We start from the raw sequence: 20,104 nt of genomic DNA on the forward strand, positions 1-20,104 counted from the left end.
AGTGCTGGTGTCAGGCCCGCCGGCCCGCAAAGATGCAGCTTCTCCTGCCCCGTGTGGAGGAGGGGCCCTCAGGCCCTGGAAGGGAGAGTCCCATGCAAGCACAGGGTGAGCAGCACATCAGGTACTACACAAAAACCCAGACGCCACCCTCAACGCGTCTGCACGTTTGCCTTTCGCTCAACTCGCAATGCGCTAAAGGGGCCGGCCCAGCTCTGCCAGGTCCCGGGTGGGTGAAGAGGGCAGAGCCAGAGGCCCCTTCCTCCTTGTCCCCATGGATGCTGTGACCTCAGCTGGACAATGGGGAGGAGGGCTCCCTCCTGACCTCCCAAGAGAGCCCCCAGTCCCACCCTCCCCAGGTGCGTGATCCCAGCCCCTGGACCCCGATGCCTCCCTCATGCGGAGTTGGTGCTCCTCTCCTGACCCCTATCTTGGGGGGACATCCACACTCCTGCAGGGCCCCAGCACCCAGGCCCTGACCACAACATGCACCCCCATATGGACATGTGAGTCCCTCAGCCCACTCTTCCTTCACCTCCAATGACGTCAAGGCCCCCCCACCCCTTCCCCAGCCCCCTCCAGCTGTGCCTGACTTTGTGCCCACACCCCACTCCCCGATAACTGGGTCAGGTGTTCACATGGGCAAACCTTGCTTGGCCCATCAGTAAGCAGGGGCAGGAGCAAGGGCACCCCCCATAAGGATGCTGGGAGGGCCACCCAAGACACTGGGTACAAATTCCAGACCAGCGCCCACAGGCATACGGAAAGCACTCAGTCAACATGTCCCATCACCGCCACTGCCGTTAACAATGCAAATCAAACAGGACAACTAGCTGCAATGTGAGAAATGTAAGCTGCTCACCAGGAACTGCAACAACCTCGAGGAGCCCTGTGGGAAAGAACAAACCCAAGTCTGCACGTGGGGCCCCAGGCCCAGGCTGCAGGCTCCAGCTGAGTCATCACCGGCCGGGATGTGGCTCCTCGGGTCAAATGGAAATGCACACGCAGGCACTGGGAAGCCCATAAATGGGTAAATAATGAGTATTTTAATGCTCCTCTTAAAAATTTTTACAGTTTCAAATATACAACCATTCAAATAAAGTATACAATTTGATTCTGCTGCATTATTCTGTTTCCAAGACACACTTACTTACCCAGCACCCTTCCTCTCCTCCAAAATTACAAAATTCTGCAATGACAAGGAATTATTCTTTCCTAAGACAAGGAGGAGAGGGAGAAGAAACCAGATCTCCAGGCTACCAGGATCAAGTGAGCCAAATAAACAGCATACGTGGTAGAAAATGACTGACTTCAGGGGGCACAAGAAATGAGGAGATCTTGCAAAGGAAAGACATTCTGACGCAGGTGACAGCACGGAATAACCTTGAGGACACTGTGCCAAGTGAAATAAGCCAGTCACAAAGGGACAAATCTTGGATGATTGCACTTATGTGAGGTCCCTAGAGGAGTCAAATGCACAGAGACAGAAAGCAGAGCGGCCGGTGTAGGGGCTGTGGCGGGGGAGGGGGAGTTAGTGCTGATGGGGGCAGAGTTTCAGGGAGCTGATGAGAGTTCTGGAGATGGACAGTGGTGATGACAACAATGTGAATGGACTGAATGCCACTGAACTGCACACCTAAAAATGGTTACAATCGTGGCTTTTATGTTACGTGAATTTTACTACAATTATAAATAAATAAAAACATAAGTACATGAGAAATGAAACAACAAAGATATCTAAAACTTCCTTCTCAATGTCACTCCCATACTTATTATTTGATAACCTGGATTCAGAAATGTTCTCTCCTGATTTCATGTATAAACTAAAGCTCCCATCCCAAGGCAGAAGTTAACGTCTAATTCAGAATTTCACACCATCAATTATCCTGTGAAAATCACAGCTCGTCATGTCTATGCTGGATGGAACCTTCTCGAAGGCTGAAATCATAACAGGTGGGTTTGTTCATGGTTCTAAGTGGCCAGCGGACCGCAGGCTACAGAGGCTGAGGGCTGAGATGCAGAGAAAGTGCATTCTTCTCAAGATAACTCTCAGTGAAGAGTTACGGACTGGTTCCTCAAAAAGTTAAACACAGAATTAACATGACCCAGAATTGAGGACATATATCCACACAAAAACTTGCACCTGAATGCTCATAGCAGAGATATTCATAATAAACAAAAAGGGGAAATCCAAGTGTCCATCAACTGAGGATGGATAAACAAAATGTGGTCTCTCCATACAGAGGAATATTATTCAGACACAGCCATAAATGAAGCACTGACAGGCTACAACATGGATCCACCTCAAAACATTACGCTGAGTGAAAGAAGCCAGACACAAAAGGCTACGTGCTGTAGGATTGTGTGCCATGTCCAGAATAGGCGAACGCACAGAGACAGAAACCAAGCTGGTGGCTGCCAAGCGCACAGGGAGGGGGCGAGTGGGGAGCGGCTGTGTGGTGGGTATGGGGCTTCTCTGGGGCGAGGGAAATGCTTTGGAACTAGACAGAGGTGGTGGTTGCACAAGACCGTGAATGTGCCAAATGCCGCTGAACTGTCCGCTTTGAAACGGTTAATGTTACATGAGCATCACCTCAATAAAAACAAAGGAAAAAAGAGTTAAGGACTGACACATTAAAACCTGCTTTATTTTGCAGGAGATTACCCAAAAGGAAGAAAAAACTATTTTCAAAGGCATCTTAAGAACAATTTCCCTAAAACCAAGCAGTGGATGAAGTCAGAGGAGACGAACAGTTGCTGTGAGCACAGAACCACCTTCGACTTCAAGGAGCTGGGACGCCACCTCTGACCTTGGCGATGATCGAAGGAACTCTCTCCCCGTGAAAATGCCGAGTGGAGCTGAGCCACCGCCAGCCGTTGATGCCATAAACTAAATACTGCGAAGGAAACCCCGCACACGGGAGGGCCACATGCCCGCCGTGAACACACGCGGCCGCCTCTGCCTTCCACCGGGACCGCGCTGAGTTTCATCAGGAACCTCTGCTGTCTCTGGTTTTTGTTTTACTTCAAGTACTGATTGAACAATACACAGGCGTCGTTTGCCAAACAGGAATGCAGAAGTCCGATCCCACTAAACCCCGTGTTGGGGGTGCATGCTGATCGCCAGGCCTGACATGCGGGCTGTGCGAGGACGAGGAGGAGAACAGCAAGGGTGCAGCAGGTTCAGCTTCCAGGGCAGGCTTCTCCACCGCAGCGCGCCCGACCTCAGGGGCCGGATCACTCTCGGTGAGGGGCCGCCCAGGATGCCTCCACCCGCTAATGTCAGTTAGCCACCATCCTCCAGCTGTGACAACCAAAAATGTCCCCAGACACTGTCAGATGTCCGCTGGGGACAGAATCGCACGCAGGTGACAGTCCTGCTCTAGGCAACAACATAAAAGTTTCTACAGTCTAATTCCAGTTTGAGACTCTCAGTGAGAACCAGGAACCCAGGAAGCAGCAGGGCCTGGGGGTCAGCACCCTGAGCTGGTAGGCCGGCTCGGGGCCCCCACGCCTCCCAGCAGCTGCATCTGGGGCTTCCCTCCGCCCGCGGAGCCAACAGGGACCCCGTCCAGCCTCGCTCTTCCTCGCCTCCACCCGAGGAAAATGGGCAAAGTTCCCTGAGACAAAGATTAAGTCCCAAAATGGATTTAAAAGAACTAGGGAGCACCCTGCCTTGTTCTGACCCGAATGATGCCCCACAGCATGGCAATGTGGCCCCTGGCACCTGCTGAGGGACACTCACATGTTTTCCAGCCCCGGACATGTCAAGGAGTGGCTGTCAGTCCAAGAGAACTGTGGGCAATAAAGAGGAGATTTCTGACAAACACACATCCAAGTCCAGCCTGCTGCCGCTGAGCCCGGCGCCCTGCTCAGAGCTCCGCAAGGCCCCTCAGTCACAGCTGCTCGCAAGCAGCCCACCGCCAGCCCGCAGATTCGCGACAGACAGGTGCCAGTCTGGAACATTCCGGGCTCTGGCTCCAAAAGTGCCGTCCACCACTCAGCTGGGCAGTCACCAAGGCACGCTCCCCCTCCAGCCCCATGGATGGGCAGAGCAGCAGGTGACCCTCGACCTCCCTCTGGGCGGGTACCATGTAGACGAGGGTACTCGTGTGCCATTTCTCCTTCGCGCCTCCCCTGCACTGGAAGTTCTGCGTACAGACACCTGCGTGTGCTGGTTTAAGAATGCCCCCTGGGATTCCTTTCATACTGGAAGTTTCTGTTTCTCCAACATTTCAAGCTAGACTTGTGTTTGGCCCTCTCTCGACCCCCACGCTGGCCAGCAGCGCCTCTGAAATTCAGACTGTCTCTGGGAACCACTGGTGACAAATGTTAAGCCGCTCCTAGCCCTAAGCCCCACAGTGCCTCCAGGACAGGAAGGCAGCAGTGGCTGCTGGGGGACCGCGATCTGGGCCTGGCTCTGGAAGTGTCATCTGGCACCCTGCAGGGCAGACGACACAGGTGCACCTCAACCAGATGCCTCGTCTTTGGGAAAAGCTTCTTCTGATGCCCGGAGCAGCACAGGCTCTCCTTGGCCTCCCAGGAGGTTCAAAAGAAGCGGGAGACGGAGGCTGCCTCTGAGCAGGACACGTGCACCCTGGTGGGGACTCTAGGGGACGGGGGAGCAGGAGACCATGTTGTTACTTGGCACTTTCATAAATCTTTTACCATAGCTATGTGTCATAGACAAAATAATGCCTTCCCTCCCTGAAAAAAAAGAGGTCTGGTCCTGAGGCTGGAGCCTGTGAGCACGTTACGCTACACGGAAAAGGGTTGCCGCTGACCTTAAAAACAGGCAAACTATCCTGGACTATCCAGATGGCCCCCTGTAATCACAGGGTCCTTAAAAATGGAAGAGGAAGCAGGAGCAGAGAGTGAGAGAAAGAGCTGTGATGACAGAAGCGGGGTCACAGAGATGCCACCTGCTGGCTGTGAAGATGGAGATGGGGCCACAAGCCAAGGAATGTGGGCCCCTCTAGAAGTTGGAAAAGGCCAGGAAGCAGAGTTTCCCCCAGAGCCTCTAGAAAGCAAGGCAGCCCTGCCCACACCTCGGCTCCATCCCGTGAGGCCTGGGCAGCACTTCCAACCTAGTGAATTGAAGAGAAGAAATCTGGATCATCTCAAGGCACTAAGTCTGTGGTAATTTGTTACAGCAGCAAGAAAAAACCTCATTCTACGAGGTTACTGTAACCTTGATGCCAAAACCAGACAAGCAGAGCATAAGAAAGAAACATTACCGGCCAAGTCACTCACGAACATAAATGCAACAATTCTCAAAAAGGAGAAAATGTAAACTACATCTAATAATGTATAGAAAAGACAACATATCAAGACCAAATTGGATTTAAATCTCTCAGGAATTTAACATTAGAAGACGTGTTAACATAACACCACATTTTTTTAAGAAAGCATTATTTGCATCTCAATAAGTAGAGGAAAAGATTCAAGAAAATTCTGCAATCACTCATAATAAAGACTCTAGGCAAACGAAGAAGAGACAGGTGCTTCCTTAAAATGATCCAGGGCCTCCAGAAAAGCCCAACAGCCAACATCGCACTTAGTGGTGCCCACTTCACCACTGCCATCTTGTCCTGGAGGCCTAAGGCAGCACAGCAAGAGAATGAATGAATGAATGAGTGGGATAATGAATGAATGAGTGGAAAGGAAGAAGATATAACATCATTATTCACATATCGTGTGACAGTCGACACAGAAAACTCCAGAGGCTCTGCAGACGACTTGTCAGAACGCGTAAGAGCATTTAGCAAGGTGGCTACAGAGGAGGTCGAGACAGAAAAATCAGACGTATTTCCTTATGCCAGCCTCATAAAATGTAATTTTTAAAGCATCATTTACAATAGCAGCAAAAATATGCTTCACTTAAGAATAAATCTAATAAAAGACATAAAAGCCCTTTATAAATAAAAATAGAAACTGTTGTTGACAGAAATGAAGACCTCGCTATATTCACTGACAGGAAGAGCCAGCATGGAAAGGGCAGCAGTTCTACTCCAACTGCTTTATAGATTCATTGCCATTCTTATCAAAATCCCCACAGGGTCCTTCACAGAACCTGAATGATGATTCTAGAATCCAAGAATGGCCAGGGCACTACTGAAGAACACAGGAGGGGCCGGGTTCTCTGAGATGTGAGTCCACAGTAACCAGAGGGCTGGCAGGAAACCGACCAATGGACTGCGGACAGCAGAGAGAGCAGGATGCGCCCCAGAGAGCCGACACTGGGAGAGAGGACCCACTCCACAAACGGTCCTGAGATCATCGGTTGGAGACCATCTATATGGAGGACGAAATGACATTGGATCCCTACCTCCACCGAACCAAAAAATCCAACTCCAGTGAATTAAAGAGTTAAACGTGAAAGGCAAAATCTATTTTGGAAGAGATCGTATAAACTTATGTTTATGATCTTGAGGCATATAAGGATTTCTTAACACACATGAAACAACCATAAAAAGAAAAAGTGACAAATTGTGACATTAAATAGAAGAACTTTACAAAGAACCTGATTTAAAAAATTAATGACAAGACAAGTCACAAACTGGAACATATCTGACCCTAAAACAAATAAAAAGATGCTCAACATCATTAGTAACCTGAGAAATGCAAATTCAAACCACAATGAGATACCATTTTACACCCACCAGATTGGCAAAAATTAAGAAGCCAGACATGAACAAGTGACGGCAAGGAGGGAGCAAGGAGAAGTGCTCATTCTTTGCTGGTGGGAATGCAAATTGTGCCAATCATTCTGGAAAGCACCAGGAGGTATCTAAGAGCACGGATCATTCCCATGCCAGATGGCCAGCAATGCTATTCAGGGTCCACACCCAGGACCCAGGAGAAGTCATGCCTCCATGGGCCGGGAGATGCACTCAAGAATAGCAAGCAGCAGAACAGATCAATAGAGAGGTGCATTCACTGGATAGAACACCACACAAGAGTGAGAAGAACCAACAACAATTTGGGACCCCAACATGGATGCTGAGTGAAAGAGGCAGGCCGCGGATGAAGACATCCAGGATGGTACCACTTATCCAAACTCCAGAAACAGACACAACTAACAAGACAGGTCCAGAATCCTTTATCTGAAACCCTCAGGACCAGAAGGTCCTGGAATTCAGAATTTTTTCAATTCAAGACAGTAACACGGTACACATACCACCTTACTTAACAGCAGACGCCACAGCCAAATGCGTCAGCTTCCTGCAGCCCCGCGTGGGAACGTTCGCGCCAAGCAGGATAAAAACTGTCCACAGCCGCACGTCGGTTTGGATCAGGTTTTGCCGCCAAACGAATTTCTGCAAAACTTACTCTGGTTTTCAGAGCTTCTGGATTTGAGGAAAGCAGACGAGGGCTGTGGGCCAGCGTCCTCTTGATAACTAACACGGCGTGCCGCGGAACCAGAGGGAAAAGGGAAGGAGCCGGAGCGGGATGCGACCGGGGAGGCACGTAGAGGCCGTCAGGGACACGGAAGGGTCTACGGTGCACGTGTCTGTGGTCCTTCACACCGCACACGTGTGTGTTATATTATCTCGTATATTTGAATTCTTTCAAAACCACAATGAAAATTCTTTAAATGAAAATAGAGTGTGGAAGGGGGAGCGATCGCTAGGAGAAAGAGGCAGAGTCGAGGTTTCTGGCTTCAATGGGGACACCATTCCCAGAGACAGGAAACTCAGGAAGGAGGCGAGGTTTTCTGTCTGGGGCACAGTGAGTCTGAAGAATGTGGTGGTTTAATAAAACAGCCACAAACGCTTTGACATCCTCCTTCCAACAGCTGAGACCTGGGTCCCTTCCCTCTTGAATCTGGGTGGGCTGGGGACAGCTTCCGTCAATAGAGGAGGACAGTGTCACTGCATGACCCCTGGGTCACGAAAGGCCCCAAGATTCCACCTGGCTCTCGAAGACACTTGCTTTTGAGACAATCCTGCTCTGCCACCCACTTCCTGTGACCTTGGGCAAGTCCTTGAGCCTGCCCACACCTCCGTTTCCACATCAGTAAAACCAGGATGAGGGGCTCTCCTGCCCCATGGAGATCTGCAACCCGCAAGAGCTGCACCACTGTTCTTACCTATCGTCTCTTCTGTCCGCCCACAGCCCAGTGAGGAGCCAGAGCAGATCCAGCCACCCCAGTGACGAGGGACATGGGGCCCAGAGAGGCTCAGGGGCTGGGCCCGGGACACACAGCCTTCAAGTTACAAGGACGTAAGTTGTGATCTTCCTGAACCGGCCGGGGAGGCCTGGTACCCTGCACCTGCCTATTCTGCTGTTTGACATGAACTATACTTTGCAGAGAGAAAATAATTATTAACTGCAGAGGCTTAATGAAGAGAGGGAGCGGCAAGGACTTCTAATGCCAATAATTTGTACCCATTTAGGAGCAAATGTGCAAAAACAAAGGTGACTGGAAACAGCATCAGACACTTCTTCCTCTGCATCCAGAGTCAGTCAGCACACTGAGCACAGGGTTCATGAAGCGAGACAAAACCCAGGACATTCCCCAGGCTCCCAGACCCTGGTCCAGCTCTGACCTGTAGGGAAGAGCCCCGAGGACATTCACCCAGAAACCTAGGAGAACGGGGCAAGAAAGAGGCAGCTGAGGTAGGGGGTACCTGGCAACCACACAGCTCTCCCACCCTGGCTGCTCGGCCCCTGAAGGGGACAGGACCACTCCCGCCAGCCCAGCCCAGCCCACGGTAGCAGCTGCTGCAGGCTTAACCTTCCTCAAGAGACGGAGGGGGTAGCACCTGCTGAGGACTAGAGGGGCCAGCCTCCTGGCCCCCAAGTGTCTCCCCACTCCCTGAAGTCCCTTCCAGGATAATTTCACTGAGACCCCTTTTGAAACAGAAATACCACTGAGAGTCTATATTAAGCCTCTGACCCCTTGGTGGGTTAACTCCTGAAGTCAGGGGGCCAGGGGCAGCCCAGGATTCCCTCGGGCAGGGGGCAGCTGCCCTCACACACCGTGAAGCCCCCTCAGCCACTCACAGCTGTGCCTGCTCTGGTCAGGGACCTGGAACTGCCCACAGCGGCCCTGTGGCCGGCAGAGGTGCTGGAGTGAACATCCACCGTGACCTCACCCACCCGCTGCCTGGTGGTGGTGACACCAGCCTGGTCCCCAGCATCAGTGGGGACAACCTCCCACCAACAGCAACAGAGCGTCTTTGCAACTCCCAGGGACCCTTCCCTCCAATTGAGTGAAGAGCCGACAAATTATTTTCTTTTGGTGAAAAGATCAAATATTGGCCCAGACGTCTATTAATTTGCAACTTACGTTGCAACTGCTCAGAACAGAAAAGCAGGGATATTTTTTTTTTCTGGTTAAATATTTGCTAAGAAAATTCCAATCTTAAATTTCAAGAGACAGATTTCGCACGACACTAGAAGGGCAAGACACGGTCGTTTTAGATGATTAACCAGGAATTCTTGTGGAAGAAGCCTGAGAGAAAGTTGCAGAGGACTCCCCGGGAAAAGGTATCTTTCAGCAAAGAGAGAAAATGTGTATTTTAGCATCTTTCCTTCTCTTGTCTTCATGACACCTTACACGTTTTTCTGGAGTTGAGTGTTTTAATTTACTTCTTTTTCAGGCTTCTTCTCCCCCTGCATCCAGATGGTGAAATTAGTTTCCAGGATTCAAGGAGTAGAATAAAAACTCTTTCCCACCTCAAATTTGGTTCTAGTGGAAGATAAACCCTCCATCCTCCTATCTGCTCTGCGGTCCCCCTCCCATGGCCTTTGTTAGCGGCCCCCCATGCCCTTCCCCTGAAATTAATGAGCTGTGGGCCTATTCTGAAGTTGGTGAGCGAGAAGATTCAAGAAAGACTCAACACTCCCACGGACGGGATGAGGCCCGTGTGCCAGCCAAGTGCACAGAACACAGTCACACAGCTTCTGTCTGGCTCACTGTCAGGGGGCCTGGAGACGAGGGAACATCTCCAGTGAAGCTGAAAATAGCATCTGGCTGGCTGACACCTGCCGTTCCACAACGCGCCCTGTGTCTGCGAGTCTCCAAGTTGCCGAGGAATCTGCGTCTCCAAGACGGGCGGCTGACACTGCGCCCAAGCCATCTCCATGCAGGTCTGCACTTTCCACGCACGCCAGGCTCGGGTGCAATCCTGTCATGGAGGCTCAGGCCCGGCAGTCTGGGAATGGGCTGGACCTGGGGCGGCCAGCCTCGGACGGAGGGAAGAAACGGAGCTGTCTGCTACGTTTGTGAACCAGATTGGTTTTATCACAACGATACACCTGGTGGCCAGCTGGAATCTGCTCTTGACATGCCCTCAGGCTGCAGGGACTTTTCAAAGTCACACATGAGGACACAGTCCACACAGAATGTTCTCTGAGATGCGTCCTGGGCCCCATAACGCCCACCCCGACCTGTCAGCTCCTGGTCCCTGAAGGCAGTGTGCTCACTCCTGTTCCCAGCCCTGCAGGCCACCTGGCTGCCAGGAGGAGCTCTCCACTGAGCACCTACTGTGCACATGGCCAGAGCCTCCCACCAGTGCCCGCTCCACGTGATGCCCCCTCACACTCACACACACACTCTCACAACACCCTCACACACACCCTCACACTCATATACACACACTTTCTCACACACATATACACTCACACACTCACACACTCTCACACCCTCACACATACCCTCACAACGCCCTCACATACACACTCACACACTCTCACCCTCACATATGCACTCACACTCACACACGCTCTCATAACACCCTCACATACACACTCTCACACATTCATACACACTCACTCTCATACACTCATACACACTCACACAACACCCTCACATACACACACACTCACACACGATCTCACAAACCCCTCACATACACACTCACACACACTCTCACACACTTCCAAGGTCCCGAAGAACGCCAGCTCCAGCCTCTTTCAGTGGCGCCTTGAGTGAGGGTCTGAGCAGATGGAAGAGATTAATCCAATATCAGACATCCTGTTATTAAGCGATTAAGAGATGACTTAAGAGTAACAAATTGGATTTCCCTCTTCCCCCAACGGTCCTGAAAACGATATATAAGTTCGCTCAGGAATTACCACAGCTGACTACATTTACAATTCATTTATAATTAAAAATTATTTGGTATAATAAACCTTTTAAAGATCCTAATCTGCAATCTAAACTCAAAGGAACTAATTAAAATTGTTGTCACTCATTAATTCAACAAATATTTGCAGCCTTCTGCATGCCAGGCCCAGATCTGCCAAGAGGAAAAACCCACAGTCTTGCCCTCAAGGCGTCCTCAGCCTGGTGGAGGTGACAGATGGGGCCAGAGACAATTATGGTGTGTGAAGTGCCATGGGGAGGGCATCCAAGGTGAGAATGGGGGCACGGGGGAGGGGCACCCAGGATACAATGGGGAGTAGGGGTGGGGAGCAGCCAGGGTGCTGGGGCGGGGAGGGGTGTCAGGGTGCTGATGGGAGGGGGGAGGGGTGTCAGGGTGCTGATGGGAGGGGGAGGGGTGTCAGGGTGCTGATGGGGGGAGGGGTGTCAGGGTGCTGATGGGGGGGAGGAGTGTCAGGGTGCTGATGGGGGGGAGGGGTGTCAGGGTGCTGATGGGGGGGAGGGGTGTCAGGGCGCTGATGGGAGGGGGGAGGGGTGTCAGGGTGCTGATGGGAGGGGGGAGGGGTGTCAGGGTGCTGATGGGAGGAGGGAGGGGTGTCAGGGTGCTGATGGGAGGGGGGAGGGGTGTCAGGGTGCTGATGGGGGGGAGGAGTGTCAGGGTGCTGATGGGGGGGAGGGGTGTCAGGGTGCTGATGGGGGGGAGGAGTGTCAGGGTGCTGATGGGGGGGAGGAGTGTCAGGGTGCTGATGGGAGGGGGGAGGGGTGTCAGGGCGCTGATGGTGGGAGGAGAGGGGCCTGCCCTGAGCTTCAGCTGCAGGAGGACTGGGCACTGTAGGTGGGAAGAGCAGCTGGGTGAAGGCTTGTGGTCAGCATGTGTTCAGGGCTGGTATCTGAAGCTGTTACATCAGTGCGCCTGGTGACAACGGGAGCTGTGGGTGCCCCCCTCCCAGAGGCACTCAGAGCACGCAGGCACTCAGGCACTGCAGCCCCATGACCTCCCCACTTGGCCTCAAGGGGCATGGTGGCCGGCAAGGACAAGGACACGGGGATGGCCTGAGAGGCTGACACACCAGGAGTGTCTGGGGGATGTGGCAGCCAAGTCCTGCTAAGGAGCCTCCGGCCACGCCAGTCACCTACAGAGGCCAACGTGTGTGGCAAGGAGGAAACTCGGTGTATGGAACGTCCACAGAGGCGCCAGCGAAGTATGTCTGTGTGCGGGGGTGCTTGCACGTGTGTGTGTGTGTACACATGCGTGTGGACCCAGTGGGACTGGTGAGGAGGGCACGGCTTAATCTCCTGAGTCCCCAGCTCCACGGGTAGCACTTGAGAAGCACAGGTGAGCAGAGCGAGGCCGTGCCTGGCACCGGGTGCCAGAAGCCGGGACGCCCCCCATGCCTGGCCGAGGGTCACAGAAGGAACAGACGCTTCCCCCAGCCCCACAGCAGAGAAGCTGCCAGAAACAGCGTTCTCTGCTGAAGACTGGGGAACTGCTTGTCTGCATGGCAGCCCCACTCCCCCTGGCACGTGGAACTTGGGGTCATGGCGGCAGGAAGGGATAAATCGGCTCGGACGGCCAGAAGTGCCCACAGCCAGGGCCAGGCCACCTTCCAGCTGCTTACAGGTTCTCACCTGAAAACTAACTGCCAGGAATTTAGTTCTTCCAAAGTGAATGATCATTTTCAGCTTGTAAACAGTCTTGGGACTAGTGCTTTTTCTTTGCTCTACATTGTTAACCAACAAATTGCTGTTGTCCCCAGTTTCTCTAGTTGTCACAACCCAAAGTGCCAGCCAGTAGTGATCTGGAGGTGACTTCTTCCCTGCCCAGTGGAGGGGTGGGTGGAGAGCTTCCTGCCGAGGGCACTTCACCGACCTGAGGCCGGCTTTCCCAGTGCGCCTGCTGGGGGCACAGCCAGGCCGTAATTATCAGCCCAGCGGGCAGGGAGGCGGCCAGGGCTCCGGGCGCCCAGGCCCCTGCAGGTGCCGAGTGGCCATCATGCCCCTTCTAATCAGAGGGGAAGCCGCTGCCTAGACTCCACAGGACCCCTGAGGCCCCGGCCTCCCCTGATTCGGAGATGGGCCCAGGCCTCTGCAGGGCCCAGGGAGGCTGGGTTCCTCTCTCACAAGCCCGAGAGCAGCTCTCAGTCTGTCCAGGAGAATATGCAGGTTCCAAAGACAGCAAGTTCTCAGATCTGGACACGCAGACCCAGACCCGGGCTGCCCGCCGGCTGGTGGGGTGAACGCAGCCCTCCCCCTCGGGTCTCAGCTTCCTCCCCCTGCAGCTGTGAGAGGCCACGGAGGCGCCTTCTGCCTACCGACTTTCAGAAGTGCAAGGAGCTCCCTGAGTTGACACAGCCTGCCCGCCAGAGTGCACCTGGGGTCCCGGTCTCCTCCAGCAGGAAGACCCTCAGCCTCACAGGGCCCTGCACTCCTGACGAGACAGGAGAAGGGATTTTCCGGGGTCCCCTGGAGAGGTTCCAGCCAAGCTGGGCTCCTGGAACCACTCCCCCAACGCCTTCATCCAAATGTCCCCATGTTCGGTCTAAACGTTCTGTGTCACAAGAGACAAGTCATCTGCGCACTCCAGGGCCATTATCATTTTACCCAAAAAACACCTCTGAGATGTGACCTGGGGGTGAAACGCTGGGAGCAGAGGTAACACCGGCAGGGGTGGGGGGCATCCCTCAGCCACTTCACAGCTGCTGCAGCCTGCAGACAGGGGGTTGGGCTCCCTTTGAAAACAACTGAAAAATCCACAACACCAATCTCCTGCAAACACGTCTGCCCTTCCCCAGGCACAGCTTCCATTCCCACGGCTGTTCTCATCAACCCCGTCCACCACCAGCCCGGGTGACACAGCTCCAGGTACTTCCTCCTAACGCTCCACCTGTCCTGCCTGCCAGCTTTCATTTTCTTTGTTTTACGGACCAGGCCTCAGAGGTCAGGAGGTTAAGTGACTTGCCCAAGGTCACTTGACTGGTTAATGACATGCCAAAATGCAAACCCACGTGTGTCCAGGGCCCGTGCTGCCCACCAGGCATCGTCAAAGTCTCCCGGGGGGGGCAAATCACCCCCATTTGAAAACTACCGTCCTAAGAAAACTCAGCCAGAAAGGCGGGTTTTTTTAGTTTTTCTTGTAACCTAGCAAAAAGGAGAAAAATTACAAGTCACTCTATTCTTTCAATATCTGCAGGCAGGTAAGGGAAGCCTGAGTTAAAATGCGCACAGGGGCTGGCTATTGTGACGCCATGTCGGAAACTTGGAGACAAAAGAGAAGAGAAGGGAATGGTCGGGCCACTGCAATCTGTGATGGCTGAAGCCAGACGTCCAATCCAGGACACCTCCCAGGCTCCAGGCAATCCCCCGGGACGCAAGCATCCTCTCTTCCTTTCAGGAATGAAGCTGGCCAATATGCCAGGAGCTGCTGGAGAGACCTCCACGCTCACAGGCTCGTTCCGTTTCAATACAGAACTTCCATTTCTCATCTAAAACTGTCCTTTAGAACATGCTGGCCGTCGATGGTCTTAGTTATATGCTGTTGTGGGATTTATATAAACAAGCAACATGGAGCTCAGAGACACAGTCCTGTTTTAATTCCCCGAAAAAAGTCTTCCTGGCCTGACTCCAACCAAGGACAAAAATGACCTCTTGATTTCTCTCTTCCATATGACTGGCCCCTTGGTTTTCAAAATCAGTAGCTTGTGTTGATCCTACCTTGATGTATTTTCCTCCAGATTAGAAATCGGCTCTCAGTAATAGGGTGAAGGATTAAAAGGGAGACAAAAGGAACTTGGAAAACATTTACAATTTCTCGGGGGAAAAAGAATATCTGAGAGAACAGACTGAACCCAATCCGTCCTTCCAGCCAGTGGGGCCTGCTGGGCGCCATCACCCCTTGGAAGCCCTCCCCTCTGGTCTGTATACGTTCTCTCCCCCGCCCACAAGGAACGCAAGGGAGTGGCTCCTCTATCTGGAAAGTTTGTTGGGCCTCACTGCTTGCTCATGACAGGGCGATAAACTGCGTCCCCAGGTGCCTGGGAGAACCACAGGTGACCTCCACGCAGGAGCCTTTTAGATGGGTTTAAGAATAGATTAGACTCAGTTGATAATGAAGATAATGAACTGGAAGACAGGTCAAAAGAGGATATTCAAAATGAGGCATATTCAGAAAAATAAACGCCAGCACAGAATCATCCTTCTGGAATGTAAGTCAGCTCTATGATTTCCTTATTTATTCCTTGTTACTTAATCAGTTACACTTTTTTTTTTTTTTTTTTTTTTTGGTGAGGAAGATTGGCCCTGAGCTAACCATCTATTGCCAATCTTCCTCTTTTTTTTGCTTGAGGAAGGCTGTTGCTGAGCTAACATCTGTGCCAATATTCCTCTATTTTGCATGTGGGATGCCATCACAGCATGGCTTGATGAGCAGTGTGTAGGTCTGCACCTGGGATCTAAACCCGAGAACCCCAAGCCACCCAAGTAGAGTACGCAAACTTAATCACTACGCCACCGGGCCAGCCCCAAGTTACACTTTTAAACATGCAGAGACTGTTTTCTGGGCTCTCCAGTCGATTCCACTGGCCTATGTGGCCATCCTTGGCTACTGGCAGACCCTCTTAATTACAACGGCTTTCTAAGGAGCCTCAGCATCCAGCGGACCAAGTCCTCACACCTCTCTTCCTCAAGATTGCCTTGACTCTTCTTGGCCAATTGTATTTACACAGAAAATTTATATGTAAATTAACATATGTTTATGCATGTAAATTTTATAATCAGCTTATCGATTTTTTCAGTTTTCCCTAAAAATCCTGTGGGTTTTGGTTAGTACTTTACTGAATCCACACAACAGTCTGGGGAGAAATGACGTCTTTACACACTGAGTCTTCTAAGCCATGAACACTGATGTGGGTCTCCCCGAACTCCTCCAGTAACAGCCGCATCTCCCAGTTCTCCGTCCATCTTTTATGAGACTTATTTCTGGTTCTTTGATCTTTTTATGCTACTGAAAATAACATATCTCATTTCATTTTCCATTTATTGCTGGTACAAAGAAACATATTTGATTTCACATATTACCCAAGTATCCATCAATCCTGCTGAAGACCCTTATTATTTAATCATTTATTTGCATATTCTTTTGGATTTTCTTTATGTGTAACCATATCACCTGTAAGTAATAGCAATGTCATTATTTATATATTACCTTATTTATAACGAGAACAGTGTTATGTTTACACCTTTTTTTTTTTCTCCTACTGCATTGGCTGAGACTTCGGGCACAATGCTGCACCCCCAGTATGGAAGACAAAGCCCGGCATGTAGTAGAAACTAAATGAATCCTGATTGAGTGGAGCGAGCGAACTCATTGCCAGCAACTAGTGTCTCCACAAGTCTCGAGTCAAGAGTCAGCTCTTGGACTTTGTGCCAGGAGATCCTAACCCTGCTCGTTAGCCAAGCGACAGGGGCTGCCAGGCTCCGCCAGGGTAAAAAGCCCTTGACCACAGAACAACACAGAAAAAAAGGGAGAGAGAAAGTGACCGAGAGAAAGGAACAGAACCTACGTTATTTTGAGTCAATATGACAGCTCTCCCAGAGAACCGATAGAGAAACGATTTTCACTAAGGAGAGCTTGAGAGAGTGGCTGAGTACAAAAGCACCAGACAAAAATCCATCACTTTTTGACACCCAGCAAGAGCCAGCTAGAAAATGTAACTGAACACAACGACAGAGTCCTTATCACAACAGCAACAAAACCCATAAAATCCCCCAAAACGAGCCCGAATGCGATCTGTCTGTAGAGACATGATTAATTTTACTGCAGCATGTCAAAGGCGACATTAAAAAAACGAAGAAACAGACCCTGTTTCTAAATAGAAAAACAACATTGTAGAAGTACCATTCGTCTCAAAGTGTATTGGTTTCCTGGAGCTGCCATAACAAAGTAGCACAAACGGGGTGGCTGAACACAAGGGGAACTAATTCCTTCAGAGTTGTGGAGCCCAGAGCTCTGAAACCCAGCTGTTGGTTGGCAGGACTGGTTCCTTCCAGAAGCTCTGAAGAAGAACCTGTTCTGTGCCTCTTCCCAGCTTTTGGTGTTGGCCAGCAATCCTTGGCTTGAGGGTGCATCACCCCAGTCCTGCTTCCGTCTTCCTAAGTCCTTCCTCTCTGTGTCTCTCCCCTTCTCTTCTCAGAACCTGTCCCTGGATTTAGGACCCATCCTAATTCAAGAGAAGCTCATCTTGAGATCCCTAGCTGAACTATATCTGCAAAGACCCTAAGGTCACAGCCACAGGTCCTGTGTAGATGTATTTTTTGGGGGCCCACCATTCAATCTACTACACAAAGTGATCCATAAACACAAGGCAATGCTCACCAAAATTCCTGTGGAATTTTTAAAAAATTCAACAGACCTTTACAAGGCATTTATCAAGCTCACACAGAAGAGAAAATCCATAAAAACAGCCCAAGAAAATTATGAAAAAAAAAGCAATGGGAGAAAATATGCTGCACTGGCTTTCAGAACACGCTATAATATAACAGTAATTAAAATAGTGGGGTGGTGTGGGATAGGAACAAACAGCCACATGGGAGAGTGAGAAACGTTCCCTCTTCCGTGGCTGTGGGATTGCAGTTTGTGACAAAGGTGGCATTCCAAGGAGAAGGCATGTTCTCTGCAAACAAGAGGCTTTGAGACAAGTGGGAAAACCAGACCTTTACTTCATACCATTACCCCAAAATTAACTCCATAAATTAAAGAGCCACATATGATAGGAAGAGAGCAGTAAAAAACATTAAAATAAGACAGGGGACACTTATAATCCTGAAGTCGGGAATGCTAAACCCCAAACCAGAAACCAGGGGAAAAAGACAGACTAGGAATTGGCAGGCCACAGAAGAAATGCAAATAAATATTTGAAAAGAAGCTCCACCTCAAAGGAATCAGAGAAAGGTGAAAATTAAACAATGGGCTATTTTTTACCCATCAGATTGGCAAACCTTTTGGACAATGATAACACCAAACTTGGGAAAGACGCAGATTAACAAGCTTCTGAGCTGGTGGCAAGAATGTCAGCCAGTGATGAGTTTTTGTAACACAATTTGATAAAAATTTAAACACCCCCCACAAATCCACGTCTACAGATCTACTTTCAAGAAGCTTTGGCAGACCCACACAGAGACTTTTGTCCCTAGGATAGCGCTACTTTGCTAAAAAACAAAACAAAACAAAACAAAAAACCAGCAACAAACGAGATACAACCCAGGCCACCACCAATCTCCAACCATGGGGCAGCTTTTAAAACCGTACCAAATCAGTGTCCCCCTGTGCCCCTGGTCTGCCCACTTTGCCCCGTCACCTCCTAGCATCCTCTGCTTTTGCCTCTCAGAACCCCAAGCTGCCAGGCGCCAACTGCCCCACCAGCTCCAGTCTAAACCCCTCCACTGTCTACAAATCCCCTCCCAAAAACCGAAGCCCCCCCGCCACGTCCCCCCACGAACACACCGGGTCCCATGGAGTGACCGTCGCCCCACAGGATCCAGTCTCTCCTGCTGTAACCCCACCCCAGCCCCTGGCCCACAGCTCTCAGCGCTGCTTTAACAGGAAAGCCGGGCTCCCAGCCCCCGAGGGACACAGGGAAAGTTCTCGGAAACAGGGCAGCAAAACCCGGGTGCAGGGTTTCAAGCGCCCACAGGAGATGCTCTTTTTTATACAGCCCCTCCCCCAAGGCTCCGGGATCACATTTACAGCGGGGCGGTAACCATGGAAACGGGCAGCCCCGCGCAGGCAGGCGGGAGGCGGTTGATGAGTAACCTCGGGGACAATGACAGCGGGCGCTCCATGCTTATTCAGATGACGGGGCGGGCTGAATGGGAGCCCAGCACAAAGGCCACCGGCAAAATGACGCAAGGATCCCAGCTTCCAAAGGGGGCGTAAATGATGCCCCTAACTTGTCACAAAAGAACAGAGGCCGTGAGGGCCCACACCTGTGCCTTTTGATCTTGGAGGGAATTTACAACAATGACTCTGCGGGCCCTTTGTCAGATGTCATTTTTCTTGAAATGCACTTTATAACTATTATCCGCTCTATATTCTTGGTGGCTTGTGGGCCTTCAGGTGCAGAATGAAACTCACCAATGCGTTCCCGCACCCGGTGTCTGAAAACAGTTGGAAATCGCAGAGGTGGAGGGTGGGGGGGGCAGTGGCCTCCACGGTGCTCGTATCCACCGTTTACATGGCACAGCTGGCCCTGTGTGCACACCGGGTCTGGTGGCCGCCCGTCAGAGCTGAAAATCAGTCTGTTCATCGGCCACATGCTTCTCATAGTTTTTAGACCCCCCACAAAGATAGAACTTAACTGTTATTTTAAAAATCGAACATCTCCCTTTGATATTTGCACATCTCTGATGAGAAATAACTGAATGCATCTTTCCATTAACTCAGAGAGTAACTCCCCGAAAAGAATTTCTGAGTATTTTTTTAATCTCCTCTGGCACAGCCATAAGCTTCCTTGACTTGAAGGGAAAATGAAGACAAACATACGATCTTCACCATCCCAGGAAGCACCAGTGGAGGCAGGTGTGGTCCGAGCAATTTGTGACTCACCTGTGTTCGGAAGGAGCAGGGGACAGTCATTACATTTTTTATCAACTACTCAGAAAACCACTCTAGAGAAAACAGGATACTTTATTGGGAAATTAGCAACTGAAACCACTAATGACAAGGACGACTTCCAGAGCCCTGACGGCACAGCCAATACTCTGCTGGGGGCCTTGCATACACCTGTGAAACTGGAGCCACCGCCCCTGTTTATCACACGAGGAAATCAAGGTTCCGAGAGGTTACGTGACAAACCCAAGGTCACCAGGCAAGTGACACGGGAACCTATGATCATATCCCCACGTGCTCCTACCTCCCTCTGACTTTTCCCCCTTAACTGTAAATATTCAAGGACCTGGGCCCAAATCAGAAACCACATGTACTTGGAAGAGTGTGCGCTC

At 51.0% G+C, this 20,104-nt stretch overlaps 1 protein-coding gene and 1 long non-coding RNA gene across 3 annotated transcripts in view; one reads left to right on the forward strand and one right to left on the reverse strand.

Moving 5' to 3' along the window:
• The window catches only part of CELSR1 (cadherin EGF LAG seven-pass G-type receptor 1), a 148,447-nt gene that overhangs the window by 98,393 nt on the left and 29,950 nt on the right, over positions 1-20,104 (reverse strand). The gene's annotated exons all lie outside the window — the stretch shown is intronic.
• LOC139080214 (uncharacterized) lies at positions 8,677-11,165 on the forward strand. The gene is made up of 2 exons (XR_011534529.1): positions 8,677-9,492; positions 9,606-11,165. It is a non-coding gene; the product is annotated as an uncharacterized lncRNA (long non-coding RNA).

This window comes from Equus przewalskii, chromosome 29 (genome assembly GCF_037783145.1).
Source record: "Equus przewalskii isolate Varuska chromosome 29, EquPr2, whole genome shotgun sequence".
Lineage (NCBI taxonomy): Eukaryota > Metazoa > Chordata > Mammalia > Perissodactyla > Equidae > Equus > Equus przewalskii.